Below are 19391 nucleotides of genomic sequence, written 5' to 3'. Positions count from 1 at the left end.
TTTATCACCACAACGAGTGATAAATTTCACTGTGTATGATAAATGGTGCTCCAGCCAATCAGATCTTAACTGTCATTTTTCTAATAGTTGACAGTTGTGAGCTGATTGACTGGAGCACCATTTATCATACACAGTGAAATTTATCACTCGTTGTGGTGATAAAACTCATTAATAAATGAGGCCCTAAGTCTAGGATGCACTGTGTGTGACTCCAGACTGGCTCTACTGGGCATGTGTGCAGTACTATGAGACTCTAAACGCCATAGTGCAACTCACAGGATGCTATGTGGGTACTGTATGGAGCGCCGTACACCACTTTCTTGAGCACACAGTGCATCAGCAGTACAATGGCATAAAGTAGCATAGAAATGCCAGGTGGTATGAAGTTGTAGACAATTTATTGAGTTCAGTTGGCTTTGATAAAAATACTGAACTTCAATTGCTTGGTCTACAGTATATATACAATACTGTTAGTGCGTCTTTTTGGTAAACTCAGATACTGACACAACTCACACACCACCAAGTCCTGTACTGAAGATTTAGTTAAAAAAAAAAAATGTCCCTTGCCAGGTCTCAAACCAATGATGGCCACTCTTGCAAGCTGATCACCAAACCTCTCACTCACAGTTGCACCTGTTGTATACAGCATGCAGTGCATCAGTGTAGTGCTTATTGCACTGTGTCTGTGTCACTCCAGATCAGCTCCACTAGGCATGCGCAGTACTATAAGACTCAATATGCCACAGCATAGTACGACTAGCAGAGCACTACGTGGCATATGGAGCGGCTCCACTGGGCATGCGCCGGAGATCCCATGTGCAAGGCCCGGAGCTGTCAGCCACCACAGCGCACACGTGATGACAGTGCCGCAGGTGTGCGCTTTAAAACGCACAGTCAGTTTGTAATACTGAGACCCCACTTTTAAATAGAGCCCACTATTAGTTTCTAAAGTCATGAAATCACTATAGTGTCTAAGTCTGGGATGCACTTTGTGTGACTCCCAACCCAGTGGGCATTTGCAGGACTATGAGCCTCCCATATGCCACAGCATAGCGCGACTAGCAAGGTGCTACTTGGCTATGGAGCGGCTTCACTGGGCATGCGCCAGAGATCCCATTACAACCCCCAGAGTTGGCAGCCACCACAGTGCTGACGGGCCAACAGTGCCGCATGTGTGCGGATTAAAACCCCTCTTTCAAACAGAGCTCATTACTAGTTTCTAAAGTCATGAAATCACTATAGTGTTTAAGTCTGGGACAGCGCTGACATTGACGCAAGTGTGCGTTTTAAAATGCTCAGTCAGTTTGTAATACAGAGACCCAACTTTTAAACATAGCCCACTACTAGTTTCTAAACTCATGAAATCACTTTAGTTTGGGATGCAGTGTGTAACTTCCGACCCAATGGGTATGCATAGTACTACAATATAAGCCTCCATACGCCACAGCATAGCACGACTAGCAGGGTGCTACATGGCGTATGCAGTGCCGCACACCACTTTCTTGAGCACACAGTGCATCAAGCAGTATAGTGGCATAAAGTAGCATAAAATGTTTTGAGTTCAGTAAGGGTTGGATAACAATACTGAACTTCTATAGCTTTGTATTTAATACAATGCAGGGAGTGCATCTTTTTGGTCAACACAGATGCAGCATCTGTATAAATGACAGAACTCACACACCACCAAGTGATTTGCACCTGTCGTGTTTGTTATGTGATGTCTGTGAATTACAGCAGGCAATGTGTACTATGAGCCTCCATATGCCACAGCATAGTGCGCCACAGCATAGTGCGACTGGCGTATGGAGCAGCTCCATTGGGCTTGCACCAGAGCTCAATTGCAACCCCCAGAGCTGGCAGCCACCACAGTGCCGACAGTGCCGCAAGTGTGGATTAAAACCCCACTTTTAAACAACTCACTGCTAGTTTCTAAATGTCATGAAATCACTATAGTGTTTGTCTGGGGACAGTGCCAACATTGCCGCAAGTGTGCAGATTAAAACACACAGTCAGTTTGTAATATAGAGAGCCCTCTTTCAAACAGCCCGCTACTAGTTCCTAAAGTCATGAAATCACTATAGTCTGTGATATTTACGCAAGTGTGCAGCTTCAAATGCAGTCAGTGTGTAATACAGAGCTGTGCGTGCATGTGAAATATTTTTATAAAAAAGTATGACTCATACACTTAATGTAATGTTTTAAAACTTTATTAGACATTCTTCTACAGCTCTGATTCCATGAGGAAAATTCTGTACTATAGTGTACTGAATCACTGCTTCTGTCAGTCAATCATTGGGCGGTGATACAGAAAATGCATTGGAAATCTGATGCATGCGCTGTGTAGTTTAGGAAAAGTGGCACCTGGTGGACAAAAAGTTGTATTACACTTTATGACTTTTTTCCAGTGCCACTCTATGTTCCGTTAGAAAACATTCTGTGTGGCATGACTCAAGGTGTAGTATGTGGCGCGAGATGCATGGTGTGCTACATGGCGTATGGAGCAACAAACTAGCTGGGCACATCTGTATGTAATATGGCAGTTATTTGTAATGCCTACAGTAATTATTAAATAATATATGATTATCATTTTTGTTCAATTGGAAATAAAGGAGACAGGACAGTAAAAAGGATAATATGCATAATGACCCTCTTGTCTCCAAACCCTCATGTTATAAAATCACAGTATACTGTAAAACATGTTGCCAAATGATATTTTATAGGGCAAAAAGTTCATGTGTTTTACAGAAAATAAACATTGAACTTAAAACTGTTGCTTTGGGAGTTGGGTCACTTCCCCCGAGTTCCATATGAAGGGTCAGAAACTCTTCTGAGCTGCGTAAGTCTACTCTATTGAAGCATGTCCCAGTTATTCAACTAAAATATGACCAGAGAACTCACTAAATGAGCTGTAATCTCTTTACAAAAACCGGTTCCCAGGACAACATAAGCTGTAAAATCTGTTTGTTTGAGACATTTTAAGATTCCTGGTTTAAAGGCTTCCCTTGGATGCACCTGAGACATTTCACCTCACACGAGTGCAATAGTTTGAATGAGACCATATATCACCCAATTAAGTTTCAAAACCACTGTCTGGGCCTGAAGTAAAACACTCCTTTACTAAATCTTTTAGTGGGAATGTTGTTGTATATACAGTAAATCACCCTTTTAAACTGTCCAGGGCTGAAACCTATACTTTTAAAGTGTTTTTACTGATATCCTTATAAACACAATGAACTGCAGAGTCTAAAAACACCTATTTTAAGACAAGTAGAAAGTAGAAGAAGTTTTCTATATCCTGGATATGTAGATTTATTTATGTTCTGGTTATGGGATGGTTACAACGTTTGAACTCAGTTTTTGTTTTCATATGAGCTACTCTGCCTTGAGAGATACATTAACTAGCTGATTGCCTCTAAAAATGTGGGCCCTGATGGTAAAAGTTACTATAGCACCCAGTTCTGCACAAAGCAATTCCTGTGCAATGGAAAACTCAGACCTGCTGCACCAGAATTTGATTATCATGAACACTTATGGACCTATCTTCTATATCTTGATAATAGTTGCTAGTAGAAGCTGTATGGCAGGGTGTGCATCACCGCTTTTGGATCCTTTATGCAGATAATGAATGAGAGACTCCAGGTAATGACAATGAAGTCCCCCCAAGATGCAATGTTTGATACATCCTTTATATCAGGATATCAAATCGACTTTTGAAACTGAACTACACCAAGTCTTAGATATTAAAGCAATTGGGTCTTATACTGACACATTGGAATCCATATATTCACCACAGGTACCTATTTACAGTGATTAAGGATATCTCTGAAGTATGAAACAGATGGTGTAAGTACCAGTAGTCATGGACATGATTGGCCTGCTTCCAGATACTCAGCAGGTCACTGATTGCTAGCCTTCCCAATCAGAATCACTGAGCTGCCAACATCTAAGGGGATGTGGTCAAAATGCCGATGGCTGGGAAGCTGTCTGACTAAATCCCGAGTATTATTCCAGATGAGGGACTAAAGACAGGCATCAAAATCCCAACGCCTGTCTAGATCCTGAAGCCGGGATCTAGACAGACGCCTTCCTGAAGAAAGGTAAGCCAGGCACTGTTAGTCCTTAGCCACGGGAGGGGGCGGGATGGTTAGGTTTAGGCACACCCGGGGGGACTTAGAGTTAGGCACCACCCTGGGAGGCTTAGGTTTAGGGTGTGGGGATGGGAGGTTATGGTTATGCACCACCAGGAGGAGGTTAGGGTTAGGCACCACCAAGGAGAGGTTAGGGTTTGGCACCACTAAGGGAGGGTAAGGGGGAGAGAGGGGAGGGTTAGGGTACTTACCAGTCCCAGTCGGGATCTCCAGCATTCGGGCTTGTGTTGTCAGTATTTTGTCAGATGGCTTCCCGACCATCAGCATTTCATACCCAACCCTATCAAAGGGGTATAAAACCATCTGAGATGAAGTTGATCAGTTCACCAAGACAGCCCACTTTATACCCCTCAAGGGCATATCCTCAGTTGGTGAGTGGTCATGAATATTCATTAGGGACATATTCCAACTCTATAGTTATCTCAGGGATATCACATTGAATAGGAATACCCAGTTTACATCCCAGCTTTGGAGGGCATTCAGCAAACAGGTGGGCCTAGAACTGAACTTTTCCTCAGCATATCAGCCTTAGTCTAATGGTCAGACTAAGAAGGTGACCAGGACCTCACGACCTTCCTATGAAATTACTGTACATCTCAGGCAACCAGGAGGACTGGGTAGACTCTCTCCCATGGGAAAAATTTGCCCACAAAGTCTGCTTGTCAACCTGGAACATTAATCTCCTAGTACCCGCTATGAAATTTGCTCCCAGGTAATTTACATTGGTCCCTTGCAAATAACCCAGGTTATTTTGACTGAAACTACCAAACACTCTGCTGACCCCAATGTGTTCCACATCTCACTGGTAAAACCACTGATTAACAAATACTCTTACCAGGACAAGCCACCACCATCACCAGTTGTGGTGTCATGACAGGAGGTGCACAAAATAAAGCAGGTTTTAGATGTTTACAGATACAGAGGAACCCTGCAATATAGATAGACTGGAAGGCATATAGTCTGAAGGATCATCAGATGTGTATATTCAAGAGGAGATCAGAAAATGCTTGAGCAAATTCAACCATAAGAGGATTTGTGGGTGCCCAGTGGCCACCCTTTGAGGGTGGGTACTGTCAGTACCAGCAGTCATGGACATGAATGGCCTGCTTCCAAATTATCAGTAGGTCACTGATTGCTGGCTTCCAAATCAGAATCCTGAAGAGAACCCAGCTGGGGTCAGTATTAGGCTAGAGATGACATAACACCTCTCTGAGGTGTTGCCAGTAATCTCCAGCTCTGATGACTCATGCAATCATCAACAAAACCCAGCTGGGCTCAGTCTCAGGCTAGAGATGACATAACAACTCTCAGGTGTTAACACTAACCTTCAACACTGATGACTCATGCAGGGAATCACCTGTAAGGCAATCACTATAAAAGCCTGCTCAGTGCATATTTCCAGTGCCTGAGTATCAATTGTGTCTTCATAAATGCTCCTGCTTCATAACTTGACTTTCCAGTATAGATTGCTTCCAGTGTTGTTTCAACTCCAGTGTTTGGTCTTTAGTGGTGTTTCCAGGAAAAGTCCTCAAGTACTCTTTTGCTTTCATTGTGGGAACCAACTATACTTGGATGCGATCTGGGTCATCACTGACTAAAGTCCATATCCTCTTGCGGGGATCCTGGGTGAAGTTCTTTAGAGGTTGTTGGACTCCTCACCAGTGTATTTGGTTGTACCAATTTCACCTAATTGCATTTATGATGTATGTGAATGTGTGTACTCTGAAACACTTGCTGTCTTGTTTTGAGCTCGAGGGTTATTGCATCTACACTGTGTATGTAATTGCATGCTACATACTGTTCCCTCAGTGCCAATGCATTTGTGTATCTCATTGCAATCTACCCGCTTTTCCCACAGTGCCAACACTTACATGTACCTTATTTCATGATACATGCTGTACAAACATTGCCAATGTATTCATGTACTGTATTGCTCAAAACCAAATTACCAACTCTTGCAGCTATTGAGTATTGCAGCTATACCCCATTCGTTGTGAAGAAGCAAATCCCAAGGCTTCACAGATGGAGTCCTTTAAGAAGTGTGACAAAATTGAAAACAAGGTGAGGCACAACAGTATTAACCTTAAAAATGTGCCAGAAATCATCTGTGCTTAGATATTGCTGTGCTTCCTCTCTGCCTCAATTATATCCTTCTTTAGGCAAAGGATACTGACTTGTGTATTGACAGGGCTCATAGAGCATTCTGCTCCCACAAGCAGCTTTGGTGCCTGGGACGGTGTCCCTGGGATGTAGCTCTGCATAATGCAATGCTAAAATAATCAAATGGGGATTAGGATCATCACAGTCTTAAATGGAAAGACAGATCATGATAAATGTAATTGGGCCAATGGCTATCAGTGATTAGCAAAAGTCCATAAATGGTCAAATCAAAGAAAATGCTTATAAGCTGCTTTTTTGAATGCATTATCTTCCAGGATGAATTTGATCACTGTTGAAGGAACACAGGACAGATGGGAACTTTTTGCATATATAGTAAAACAAAACAGGGTAATATAGTCCTCCGCCAATCCTGTTTCTTATGTCAGTGTTCTGTATGGTTGTTTTGGAGAACCTTATACTGTTTCAGATGTCAGTGATTTGTATAGTTGTTTTGGAGAACCTTATCAAGAGGATGAATCCACATAGGCTCCTCAATGGATTGTATATGTGAAATAATAAAAGAATACGTTACTGGCACCCACAGTGAAATATCAACAAAAGGGCAAGAGTGCTTACATTTGTGCTTTTTGCATGTCTGGTGGAGCTGCCCCTAAGATTTTTTTTTGTCATAAATGTCTTGGTTCCATTAGATCCAAAATACATTACATTTTATTACTGTTGACAATTCCAGAAGTACCTAAAATATCAAAGCTGCACATTCTCAGTTCCATTTCATCCTAGATCGCTGCAGTGTGGAAAAGCCTAATCCACCATCCGTTTAATCAGTTTTCAAATGTATTCATCATATATACAAAGTAGAGTATATAACAAGTATTTCAGATACTCCTTTACTGTCTTTTACAAAATATGGGTCTGCTATATTTCTGTATTCTTGAGATGCTATGGCTAATACATATACTCACCCTACAGTATGTCATCTTTTGCTTCATTTCATTTTGGAGAAAAGTGATCCAGTATCTTTCTTTGTAATGTGCTATGCATTATTGATGCCAGTAATAAACAAGCTTTTAAGAAAAAAGTTGAGAAGATCAACCTGAGTATTTTCCTTTCCTTCAATACAAAGTGGGCGACTGGGGCTATAAAATTTTTTTGTTCTCACAAAAATTTACTAGACTGAGATCCCATCCAGGGGACATGATTGTGGATTTATCGTATAACTTATAGAATCAACAACAAAGTAGTTAATATTTAATAATATAATACTGTTGAGCTGGATAATATTAAATGATGAGACATACAGCTAACACAGTATTACTGGACAAGTAATTCAGAATTTACCATACAACTCCTATGCACATAATTTAGCAATATAAAGAAAGGTATGGAATATATTTACTCTATGGCCCATATTCAATTGCCACCGAAAAGGTACATGAAAATGGGTGAAAGCATGGTTAAAAATCGCTAAAGTGATGTTACAAAAAACGCACCTTCATCAAGCACCTGCAATCAAAAAAACACCCGAAGTCTATTTCACTAGTTTTTAAGTTTGCCCCCGTACTTTGAACTTTTTTGCCCCCAAAACGAAAGTACTATTTTGGTGTGATCTGAAGTTTTTTATAATTTTTTTGATGCAGTTTACCTTTTGGGGGGCTGTCCCAAGGCTGCAGGGGTGTTTCCGCAACTTTGCACCCCAAACCCCCAATTCTGCACTTTTTTCCGCCTATATTCAGAGGCGAATCTTTTCCGCTCGTAACAAGGCGCAGACTTTTCGCACCTGTGAAAAGTCTTTGGAATTGAATACGGGGATAAGTTCTCGCCTGGTGAAATGACGTCACCGGCGAAACTTTTTCGCCGAAAATTGCTTTCGCCGGCAATTGAATACGGCCCTATGTTTATATTATTTTTTACCAATAAATGTAAAAACATCTACCTGGTATGTATTCTTGTTCTTAATCATATTATTATTATTATTATTATTATTATTATTATTATTATTATTATATATTTTTATAGCGCCACAATGGTTTTGTAGTGGCTTACAAAGTAAATAAACAATTGAGCAGAACAAGAAAACAGTGACTTACTGTAGAACACAATGCAGGACAAGTACAGGGTATATTAACATTGCTGCAACAGCAGTCATAACCCTTAAATAAGTAGTATGGTGGCAGAAGTCAACTGGTAGGTACCGAAGGTAATAGTAAGGGAAGGAAAAGCACATGGGGGAAGAGGGCCCTGCTCATGAGAGCTTACATTCCAAATGAAATACAGTTGTGTCCTCATACACTGTGTCTTCAGTTGTGTCAAACAACCCCTCCCAGCATGCTAGGTCCTCGGGCACCTCGGCCAGGCCAAGAAGCTTATACAAACAATCATATTTGTACAAATAAATCAGATGGAAGCAACAAAACTACGAGCAAGACTGCACTAATCAATTTGATGTGTGACATTTTGTACATATTTGTGCAAATCAGTCTGAGGGGGTCTATTTACTAAGCTGTGTTAGGAGATAAAGTGAACAGTGTTAAGGTACCAGCCAATCAGCTCCTAACTGCCATTTTTCAAACACAGCCTGTGACATGGCAGTTAGGAGCTGATTGGCTGGTACCTTATTACCGTTCACTTTATCTCCTAACACAGCTTAGTAATGTATATGACGATGCAGAGGCCACTTTTCATGCCAAGTTGCATTGTGTTTAGTCTGTGACTTTGTACGTGTTGTTTAAAATTAACTTCTGTGTAGTTATAATCGCAGCCCAGTGTCTGTAGTACACTTTGAGTGGTGTTTTGCTGCGTTTGCAGTATTTAAAGAAAGAGTTGCTATGCTACACTGTTTAGTGTGGCTCAGTCGTGCCTGGCATAAAGCGCCATATGGCGTATTGAGGCTTGGTGTATGAGGACACATTTGTAGACATAAAAAGAAATTATGACTTTTTCTGAGACATGGTTTATAGTTATACTCATGTAACTGTGGCATTGTTTTAATAGCTCACAATGCTTTAACAGCTTAGCCTCATTTATAAAACACTTCCTCATGTACTTTCCTTCTCCCCAGTAACAAATAGGAGAGGAGATGTACAATGGGGCGATACTGATAGGGAGAGAAAATTATTACTGTGCACGATAAGTGCTGCAGTTACCGCTTCCCTGCATGTAGTAATGCAGGGAAGCGAGCAGAATGTGCCCTTGTCATTATTGGTGTTCCTATCTTCAAGATAGGGTGCCAATGAACAGGCAGATGTATGATCGGTTAGTGGCACTGACCTTTCCTACAGCTGCAGCTATCGATTTTGACAGCTACAGCCTACCTTTCAACATGACCCATTCCATTAGGTACAAAACACTCTGCTCCTGGACTTCCCACCTAATTTCTGATTGCAATCACTTGTGTTGAACTAATTAATTGATGAGACAGGTGTTTCAGCACAGGTGACTGCAATGATAAATTAAGAAGGAAGTCCAAGAGCAGAGTATTTTGTGCTTAATGGAATGGGTCATGTTAGAGGGTCTGCTACAGCTGTGATTGCCGCATGCATAGCACTGTCCCTGGCTGTCTGTTTAGACAGCCAAGGATTGTGCATTAAAAAAACAAAGTTTTTTTTTCAATACTGCCAGTCAGAAGCTGAAAGAGGGAGAACTCACTTCGGCAACCAGGTAATTTAACACTCTCCCTCTTAGGCAACTGTACTGTTCATACATGCAGGTGGTGACTGCATCTGTTTCCCCACGGTAAAAAGGGGAAGCAGGTCCAGACATTTACTGCATGAAAGCCGCCCTCTTCATACATCTCTCCCATGTAGAGTTCTTCCCTTAGGACTTCCACAGTTATTTGCAGCTGAACCATACATGCCTACTCTCCTGGGAATTGCGGGAGGCTCACGATTTTTTGGGTAACCCCCCCGTACGCCCCAGAAGAGTAGGCATATCTCCCACATTCCGCCCACTTCCTAGTGAAGTGGGCAGGATGGGGAGATTTTACCTGGAATTTTTGGGTCTGTAGGGAAGGGGCGGGGCTAAATGACGTAAATTGCATCATTTAGCCCCACCCCCTCCTCACGGACCCGCAAATTGTGGGTGTTTTCTGTAAAGGGGGTGGGGCCTAATGCCATCTATCATCTGGCCACGCCCCCTGAAGAGGAGAGCAGCAGGTCCCCTCTTGCTGCTCCCGGAAAGCTGCCCAGGAATGTCGGTAAGTATGAACTGAGCATTAGTCCATACTGTTTATCCATAGCAACTACAGAATTAGGACTAAGGGGCCCATATATCAATGAGTTTTATCATGCGCAACAAGTTTTAAAACTCAAAATGAAAAGGAAAAAATGGTGTGCTGCTCACTTAGGTGCTGTCTAAAATAGAGACTTGCTGCTGACAACCAGTGGGATATCTGCAAATTACCCTCAAAAAGAAGCAAAAATACAAATTAGGTGTCTGCGCTAATCCCTATATATATAAAACATAGGCTGTGAAGTATGAAATATATATTGTTTTATTAACATGAAAAAATTAACTGCATAAACACTGCACATTGGGGGAGTAAGTAGGTGCTAGCACTATTAATCTAAACACATACTGTCTCTAAAGTAATGTAGAAAAAAAGAGAGTAAATATTGTGTCCTCTCTATAGAGTCTTAATGGTGCTCAGAATACGTTACCAATAGCAATTTGAGTGATACCGATCTTTATAGATATAGTCACTCTAGAAGAGCCTGAATATAAGGTGCGGCAGCTCCCCGTTGGGAGTAAAATAACTTGATATAGTGAATATAGTGGCGGAGGGTCTCCAGACCAAATCCACAATCAAATGTCTCACCAGTCCCGGTGGGTTCAATATACAAGCTCTCCCTTGCAACCAGCCACTCTACGTCAGTAGATCTCAGCAGCAAAAGGCAATGACTTTTGAGAAAACCCCTGTAAGAGGGGAGAAATGTGTCAAGGTGCATTTGGACTGCCTTTCAACCTCTTAAATCATATTCCACCTTGCACTATATTTGTGGAGCCGCCATTGGCGAATTTGTGCAACCAGAATCCGCCCACCTGCTAAAACTGCTGAGATCTACTGACGGCTAATGCTGAGACTGTCTGTGCGGACTATTACCCCTGCCACTTACTGTCTCCACTGGCCGGGGGGCTTCATACGGGAGTAGACTGCCCAACTATTACACCCTGTGCTCTGGTGAGAGTTGCTGAGGTGTGGACAGCTTACCGCCTGTACAACTCCCTTGCTTGTGAGATATCGGAGCTACACCTAGTCCCACAGTTTAGCCGACGGAGCGGCGCTGGTACAGGGACAAATGCCACACGTGAATTCTTGATCCGCCTGGGAGCCGTAGGAGTGGCTGCTTCCAAGGGAGACCTTGTATATTGAACCCATCGGGACTGGTGAGACATTGGATTGCGGATTTGGTCTGGAGACCCTCCGCCACTATATTCACCCTATCAAGTTATTTTACTCCCAACGGGGAGCTTCCGCACCTTATATTCAGGCTCTTCTAGTGTGACTATATCTAACAAGATCGGTATCACTCAAGTTGCTATTGGTAACATATGCTGAGCACCATTAAGGCTCTATAGAGAGGACACAATATCTACTCTTTTTTTCTACATTACTTTAGAGACAGTGACACTCATTCAGAGGCACGTGCAAGAAGCGAGCGCTTGTTCTGAATGAGGGCGGCCGCTTGTGTGTTTTAGTGCGGCCTCCTGGTCGCTAGCTAAGCTGTGGGTTACCACCCACAGCTTTAGGGACCGACCAGGTTGATGGTCACGATGGTCAAGACAATCGCAACCATCGGGGCTTGCGACGAGACCCTAAGATTGGGTTTCAGCAACCGCAAGCCCCAGGGAGCTTCCTGCTCTGATCAAGCAGGAAGCTCCCCACTGACATCACTGCTGATGTCAGTGCGGCCGCCCACAAAACGGCAGGCGTTCCGTTTGTGTATCCACCCCCCCACCCCGCCTACAAAACAGGCGAGCTGTCGATCAACATTAATCTAAGTATGTGCTTAGATTAATAGTGCAAGTACCTACTTACTCCCCCAATGTGCAATGTTTATATATGTTTTTAGGGTTGAACTGCAGTTAATTTTTTCATCTGTTTAATAAAACAATACATATTTCACACTTCACAGTCTATGTTTTATATATATAGGGATTAGCGCAGACACCTAATTTGTATTTTTGAAGTTTTAAAACTCATTGCATATGATAAGGTGCTCCAGCCAATCAGCTCCTAACTGTCATCTGTTTGAAAAATGACAGTTGGGAGCTGATTTGCTTGAGAACCATTTATCATATTATATTTAAAACTCATTTTGTGTGAAAACATTTGTTGATAAATGGATTGAACAGAGTAAAGTGCTTCTTGCTGCAGATAATAAATGGGTCCCTGAGAGGGAAATTATCTAAAGAAGGAAGATTGTCTAGAAGTGGGCAACACTTTAAAGAGGGTGGATGCCTCCAACTGAATCAGATTTTGATTGCTACTGTCCAGGAGCTTCAGTTACAACAGCATTGTTAATAGAGTTAGATTAAATGGTTCAAACATTTGATGACTGGTTCACATTCACTCTTTCTTTAGGCAGGTATGACCCAGTATTGCTTAGCCTTATGTCTGTATTAAAACAAGATGTAATTTTGCCAAAGGTTCACTCCCCTGTAAGAAGCCATTTACTAAAAACTGAGGTCTGTGTTTTCCCTTTCTTAAATAATGTTTGAATATTACAGTTATTCAAGTAATATGGTGTCAGGGTATCATATATCAGCTTTATTTGTATTTGAAATTTCCTTTCTTGCATGAACCTAATATGCCTTTCTTTGTTAATAACATTTGAAACAAACCTGAATAAAGTAACTTTAAGTTTAATATTTATTTTCCTTGAGTATAATTTCATACTGTTGATCCCTCGTAGTTACCACAAACTCTAGGAGTATGAATTTTAATGCTAATTGTTTCCACATGTAATTTTGAACAGCAGAACAGAGTCTTGGAGTGTCATAATAAAGTAATAATTTCTAGTCCAGTGCACTTATCACCTAGGCAAGCACCCTCAGCTCTCATCATTTCTGCATTGGATGGAAAAATGTGTATCCGCAGTATTGCAGAAATGGCACAGCCCCAGTTATGGATGCTATGCTTCATTGCCTTTAATACAAGTCATCTAACAAGGTAATGAGGAGGATGACAGGACGCTTAATATTAATTTTGCATGGCTTGTTTTAACCTTTTTTTTCTATTAAATATTTTTTTGTTTTGTTATACATATGAATACAATAGAGATCTAAAGTTGTAATATTTAGGTTGAAGATAGTAATAAAAAATACTAAGAGCAATAAAAGATAAATTTTTGACTGATATGTTTTCTTATTTTTTCAAGAATCACTTAAAGCACTGGACATTTTTTTGAAGCAACAATTCAAATATGGTTTATTAATGTAAGTATTAATTGGAAAGCAAGCAGTTATTTCATGCCTGTCTACTGTATCCAAAATAGGAGAATCCTACAGTACTTATGTATAGCCTTGCCAATACTCTTTTCACAGTAAATAGAAGCTTTACACCAGGGGTGGGGAACCTTTTTTCTGCCAAGGGCCATTTTGATATATATAACATTATTCACGGGCCCGGTGCAGGCAACACCCCCTCCATGTGACGTCACATGGACGGGGCCACAATCACCGGTGATTACAGCAATGCTCAGAGCATCCTGAGGATGCTCTGGGGAGCTGTAAGGTGTGACCATCTGAAGCATCCTAAGGATGCTCTAGATGCCACTGCTGCATATATTCTGGCTGCAGGGTGCCATTCTAGGTACCCTGCTACCCAGATGAGGCTACAGTAGCAGAAAAAAGCTCAGAGGGCCAGACCAAATGATCCACCAGGCCTTATCAGGCCCCCGGGCCTGAGGTTCCCCATCCCTGCTTTACAGTATATTTCATATACTGCATGTCCTTTACACACTGCTTTGTAATCCTTAATCCTCTTTTGACACAAAATTCAAATTCGGCATGACTAAGGAGGAGACACCCAAGTTTGCATTTAACCATTGGATCCTAGAAGCATACAAAATGTAATGTCCTAATACTAAACCTCAATAAACCTACTAGAGAATGGGTATAGATGGTAGGCGGACGGGGTGTGGGTGGTCAGGAAACCTACAGCAGCATCCCGATCTGCAAAACCCCGACAGGGGCTGATAAGTATACTTATCCTCCTAATGCCCCCCCCTAACCCTCCCCCCAGTGGTGCCTAACACTAATCTCCCCCGGGGGTGCCTAACCCTAACCCCCCCCTTCCCGCACCCTAAACCTAACCCTCCCAGGGTGGTGCCTAACCCTAATTCCCCCTCCCCATAGGATAACCCTATCCTCCCCCTGGGGTGCCTAACCCTAACCCCCCCATTCTCGCTAAGCCGCATAGCCTTCAGGATGCCAAATATCTATCTATCTATCTATCTATCTATCCATTCATTCATACCCTTGGATCCTGTTATTCCATCAGGTTGTAGATCTGTGAGAAATGGTGCCTCTTAGCAAAGTAATTTTTAGTAGTAAGACCAAAATGTTGTTTTCTTAAAAGTACACACATACCATAAATTACAACAAATAGGAGGAGATGTATTAAGCCTTGGAGAGAGAAAAAGTGGAAAAGTTTCCCAGAGCAACCAATGAACTTTTGTCATTTATCTAGCACAGTCTTTCAAATGGCATTTAGAAGATCATTGGTTCCTCGGGCAACTACTCCATTTTATCTCACTCCAAGACTTGATATATCACCCCTATCATGAATTGTGCAAACAATCAGTGTGTATTCCGGGACTGTCCTGTATACCCAGCTTGTGTATCCAGCATGAAATAAATAATAAAAGCTGCCACAGAATAGTATAATATTGATATGAAATAAATAGTTAACCTGGCGATAATTTATTAAGTAAAATGTACTGTATAACAAGTATTCAGAATGTGTATCTAATAGATAGTTTAGTTAAAATAACAAAACAACTGCACATTCCAAATGCGAGGGTGTCCTGAACTTCTGAAAGTTTGGTTTTCTGGAAACTGAAGAAGTACCACTTCTTAGGGACATTTTTGATGGAAGAGGTCATGGAAACAGGGAGCATGAATGTCAGTGACTTTCAAACAGGACCAGGTCATTTTGAGTGGATAGCATCAGCCTATTATCAGGCTGCAAAACTTTTGTATCGAGAATAAGAATTCTTCACATTCTCCTTAACATTAATCCAGATGTTTGAGATATTACAAAAAGGAAGATCAACAGCAGCAACCTTTGAAGATGGTAAAGATGCAGGATGAAAAAGAAAGGGAGAATAGTCATATAGCATAAATAAAGAGGAGAAAGAAGGGATATCATAAAAAATATTACACAATACTGTATATGCGAATTCTGCCCATAATCTCAGAACTATCTAGTAATCTTTGATAGGTGAGAAATATTTTCTCAGAAATTTCTTCAGGTCCTAATTAACTGTCTTAGTCTGGCCATTTTAGTGAGGGTGGTAGGCACAATAGTAATTGAGCTGGATGTTGAAGCAATTACACAGCGAATTCCAGAATCTGGACCCAAATTTTATATCTCGATCAGATTTGTTTTCACAAGGACATCCATACACATGAAATACTACTTTAATGAAAAGAGGAAGTACAGTAACTTGGGAACAGAAGACAAGCCAGATAGCAGGATAAAATGAGCCACCTTGGAAGAGCAATCAATCATGAACTAGATGATATTGTCGGATATAAAATCCATTGAGATTTGAGCCCACAATTTACCAGTAATGGGCAATGGATGTTATTGTACTGTATGGCACAAGAGGAAATTGCCAAAGGTGCTTTGACCTCAGCACAAATTTTTCAGGCTTCAACGAACTGACTTTATATCTCGGCAGAGCGAAGGCCACCAATATATCCTAGAAATTACTTCTTCAGTCTTCCTGACTCCCACATGAGCAGCAAAAAGGTAAGTATGATCCAAGCATAATATTTTTGTGTGAAGATTTATGGAAATAAAGGTGTGGATTTGCGTATGACAAATGGAATACTACTGGGATCCAATATACTACAGTTCATAGAAGTGTCACTGGCAGAAGAGTGAAATGTGTGGGATAAAATATCTGCCTTATGGTTTCAGTGTTACACCCAAAAACTATTACCAAATTAAAAAGGGAAAATAATAACAACCACATTGCTTGGTGAGGATTAAGGCTCTGTGTTATCTGTAGATACAGAAGCCTTTTATGGTTTGTATAGATAGCGACCAGAAAAAGTGTTCTCGCCTTAGAAAGTTTCATTGCTAAAAAAGCAAACATTAAATGCACTAGTGAAAATAATTTTTCTGATCTACCTGAAGCTTTGTGCTGGAGACAGTGGTGCATTACCTACACCTGTTGGTCAAACACATTTTTCATGTGTTCACACAGTGCATGCTCTAAGTATATGCCAGTATGGTTGATGCAAGGTCAATTACAACAAAAATTACAAATAAAGAGGCATAAATCAGGCAAATTCAGTAAGGGTGTGTTGATGCAAATGTGGGGTATGCAAAGTTCAGCGTAAGTTTCCAGATCTCTTGCCCCCAGTGTAGGGTAAGTGCAAGCGCAGTGGTGATGATGACTACTAGCAAACTGAGCATACAGAGAAGGGATGAGCATGCCACAAGATGCGTACAGCTCAAGGGCATATAGATGAATATATAAATTTTTATACATGTTCCATGTTTTGCACAGATACCTGATTTCCTTCCAACTCTGCATCAAGCCCAAGAAGGGTATCCAAAGTTACTCAAGCACACTCTTTTTAAGTGTATAAAACAAAAGATGGGTTCTGAGCCATGTGTGGACCCAGGGTTGAAGAAAGCCCAGCTGGGCCCAGGTGAAGGGGGCATGGCCTAGTTGCGAGAGACGTGGCCACACCCCCTTGAGCTTAAAAAAAACCACTTACTGCGCCTCTGTGTCGGGCACTGTGAGCCCCTCAGCCCGGCGCAAAGTCAGAAGGGGGTGCGACCAGTGTGATTGCTCCCCCCCAAAGACATAGGAGACTGCTTCTCAGCAGCCACGAGCAGTCTCCCACTGCTGTGTGGGTGGGAGGAGGGAGGGAGGGGAAGAGCGGCACCAGACCCAGGCCCCCGCTGGGCCCCTCTATCAAGCTCGGGCCCGGGTAAATAGTATCTGCTCCCCTCCCTCTCAGCACCCCTGTGTGGACCTCAGTAACATGTTTTCTGAGGGACTAGAATACAATGAAATAACATAATACGTCCTCTAGGTATAAAATCACATACATGTAGGACAAGTCTTAAAATATTTAACTGACAAAGGGTTTGTTGTATTAAGTAGTGAAAATAGTGGAGAAGTGCACCAGTGGAGAAATTACCCTAGCAACCAATCAGCATCTGATAAATGCTTCATCAAAGATGATAAGTCGATGTGAGTAATGTCTCCACTGGTTCACTTCTCGACTCTTTTCACTGTTTGATACATCAACCCCTAAATTGTGAGAGATGACAAGGGCATTGCATAGCCTGAATGTCATTAAATAATGATAATGTCCATCCCTTACCCTAATGCAGATTAAGTGGTAGGCACCATGGAGTTAAAGTTTGGTGAAGATAGAAATTCTGTTGATAAGGTGAAATAACTATGAAATCAATGATATAGATTAGAGCTGTTTTACTGTGATGGCATTGCAATTATTTATGTAAGTGTATAGGCATGTAGCCATGCACCATTTTTTTTAATGGAATCTGACCCAGCTGGAGAAGAATTCCAGATGAATCCTCATTACAATTTTTAAGTACAAGCTGAAAGTCCCAGTGATGATTAGGGGTGGTTCCGTGGCTCTTTATTAGCAAGAAAAAAGCACTGTGAAGAAAGAAGTTGATTGACCAAGTTATTTTCAAGTGTAGGCAGGGTTAATGCTAGATTTTCAGTACACTTGGAAGGAAGAAGGTTATGAATAAGCACAGTCAAGTTTCTGCTAGTATTTACATATACTATGAATGCTACATGGTTAGAGTTAATGCCAGAAGTTCAGTAAACTGGGACATCAATGAGTTATCAATAAGGTTGGTCAAAATTATAGATGTGTTGCAACCCCCCTGTTTTGGTTTTGGCTCTAAATCTTTGTTGTGTTTTGGTTTTGGCAAAACTATCTTCAAATGTTTTGGTTTTGGATCTGGATTTATTTAAATTTGATAAAACAGCAAAAATCATGTAATTTGGACCTGCTTTTGTTCCTACAGTATTATTAGCATCAATAACATTAATTTCCCATAATTTCCAATCAATTGTGACCACCTCAGAGCTTACAATATTGTTTTTGCCAATATTGTCCAAAGGCATCAACAAGCTGACTAGCTAAACTAAGCGACAGAGCAGCGGCAGAAACACATGGCAGTTTAAAAGAATATAGCACATCTAGGAAACATAGGACCTCATTCAGAGTCGGTCGCAAGCACCGATGCGTTTTGAACGCCTAACGTTTTGTGGGCAGCCGCACTGACATCATCAATGATGTCAGTGGGGAGCTTCCTGCTCAAACAGAGCAGGAAGCTCCCTGGGGCTTACGAGTGCTGAGACCCAACCTTAGGGTCTTGTCGTAAGCCCCGATGGTCGCGATGGTGATGACCATCGCGACCATCAACCTGGTCGGTCGTTAAGCTGTGGGTGGTAACCCACAGCTTAACTAATGACCAGGAGGCCGCACTTCAAAAATGAAGTGGCTGCCCTCATTCAGAGAGAGCGATCGCTACTTGCGACCCCCTCTGAATGAGAGCCATAGTACCAAAGCAGTTGCAGTTAGGTTGGCAGTTTAATAAACTATGTGACCCTATATAATGTTTTTATTAATTAAGTACTAATAGCCTAAAAGTAAAAACCTAGCAGAAAAAATATAATATTTTACCAACACACTTCTCCAACTATCAAATCAGAAATCACAGGCCTCAGGCCAATACAGACAATTCAAGCCAGAGTAACAGCAGAGTAAGGCTAGTACAAGAAATTGATAATTGATAATTAATGGATAATTATCAATTAAATTAAGCAACAGAGCAGCGGCATAAACACAAGGCAGTTTAAAAGAATATAGCACATCTATGAAACAATGGAT

The sequence above is a fragment of the Taudactylus pleione genome, unplaced genomic scaffold (genome assembly GCF_031769625.1).
Source record: "Taudactylus pleione unplaced genomic scaffold, aTauple2 ptg000202l, whole genome shotgun sequence".
NCBI classification, from domain to species: Eukaryota; Metazoa; Chordata; class Amphibia; order Anura; family Myobatrachidae; genus Taudactylus; species Taudactylus pleione.
The sequence above is the reverse complement of the archived record's forward strand: the minus strand, read 5'-3'. Positions refer to the sequence as shown.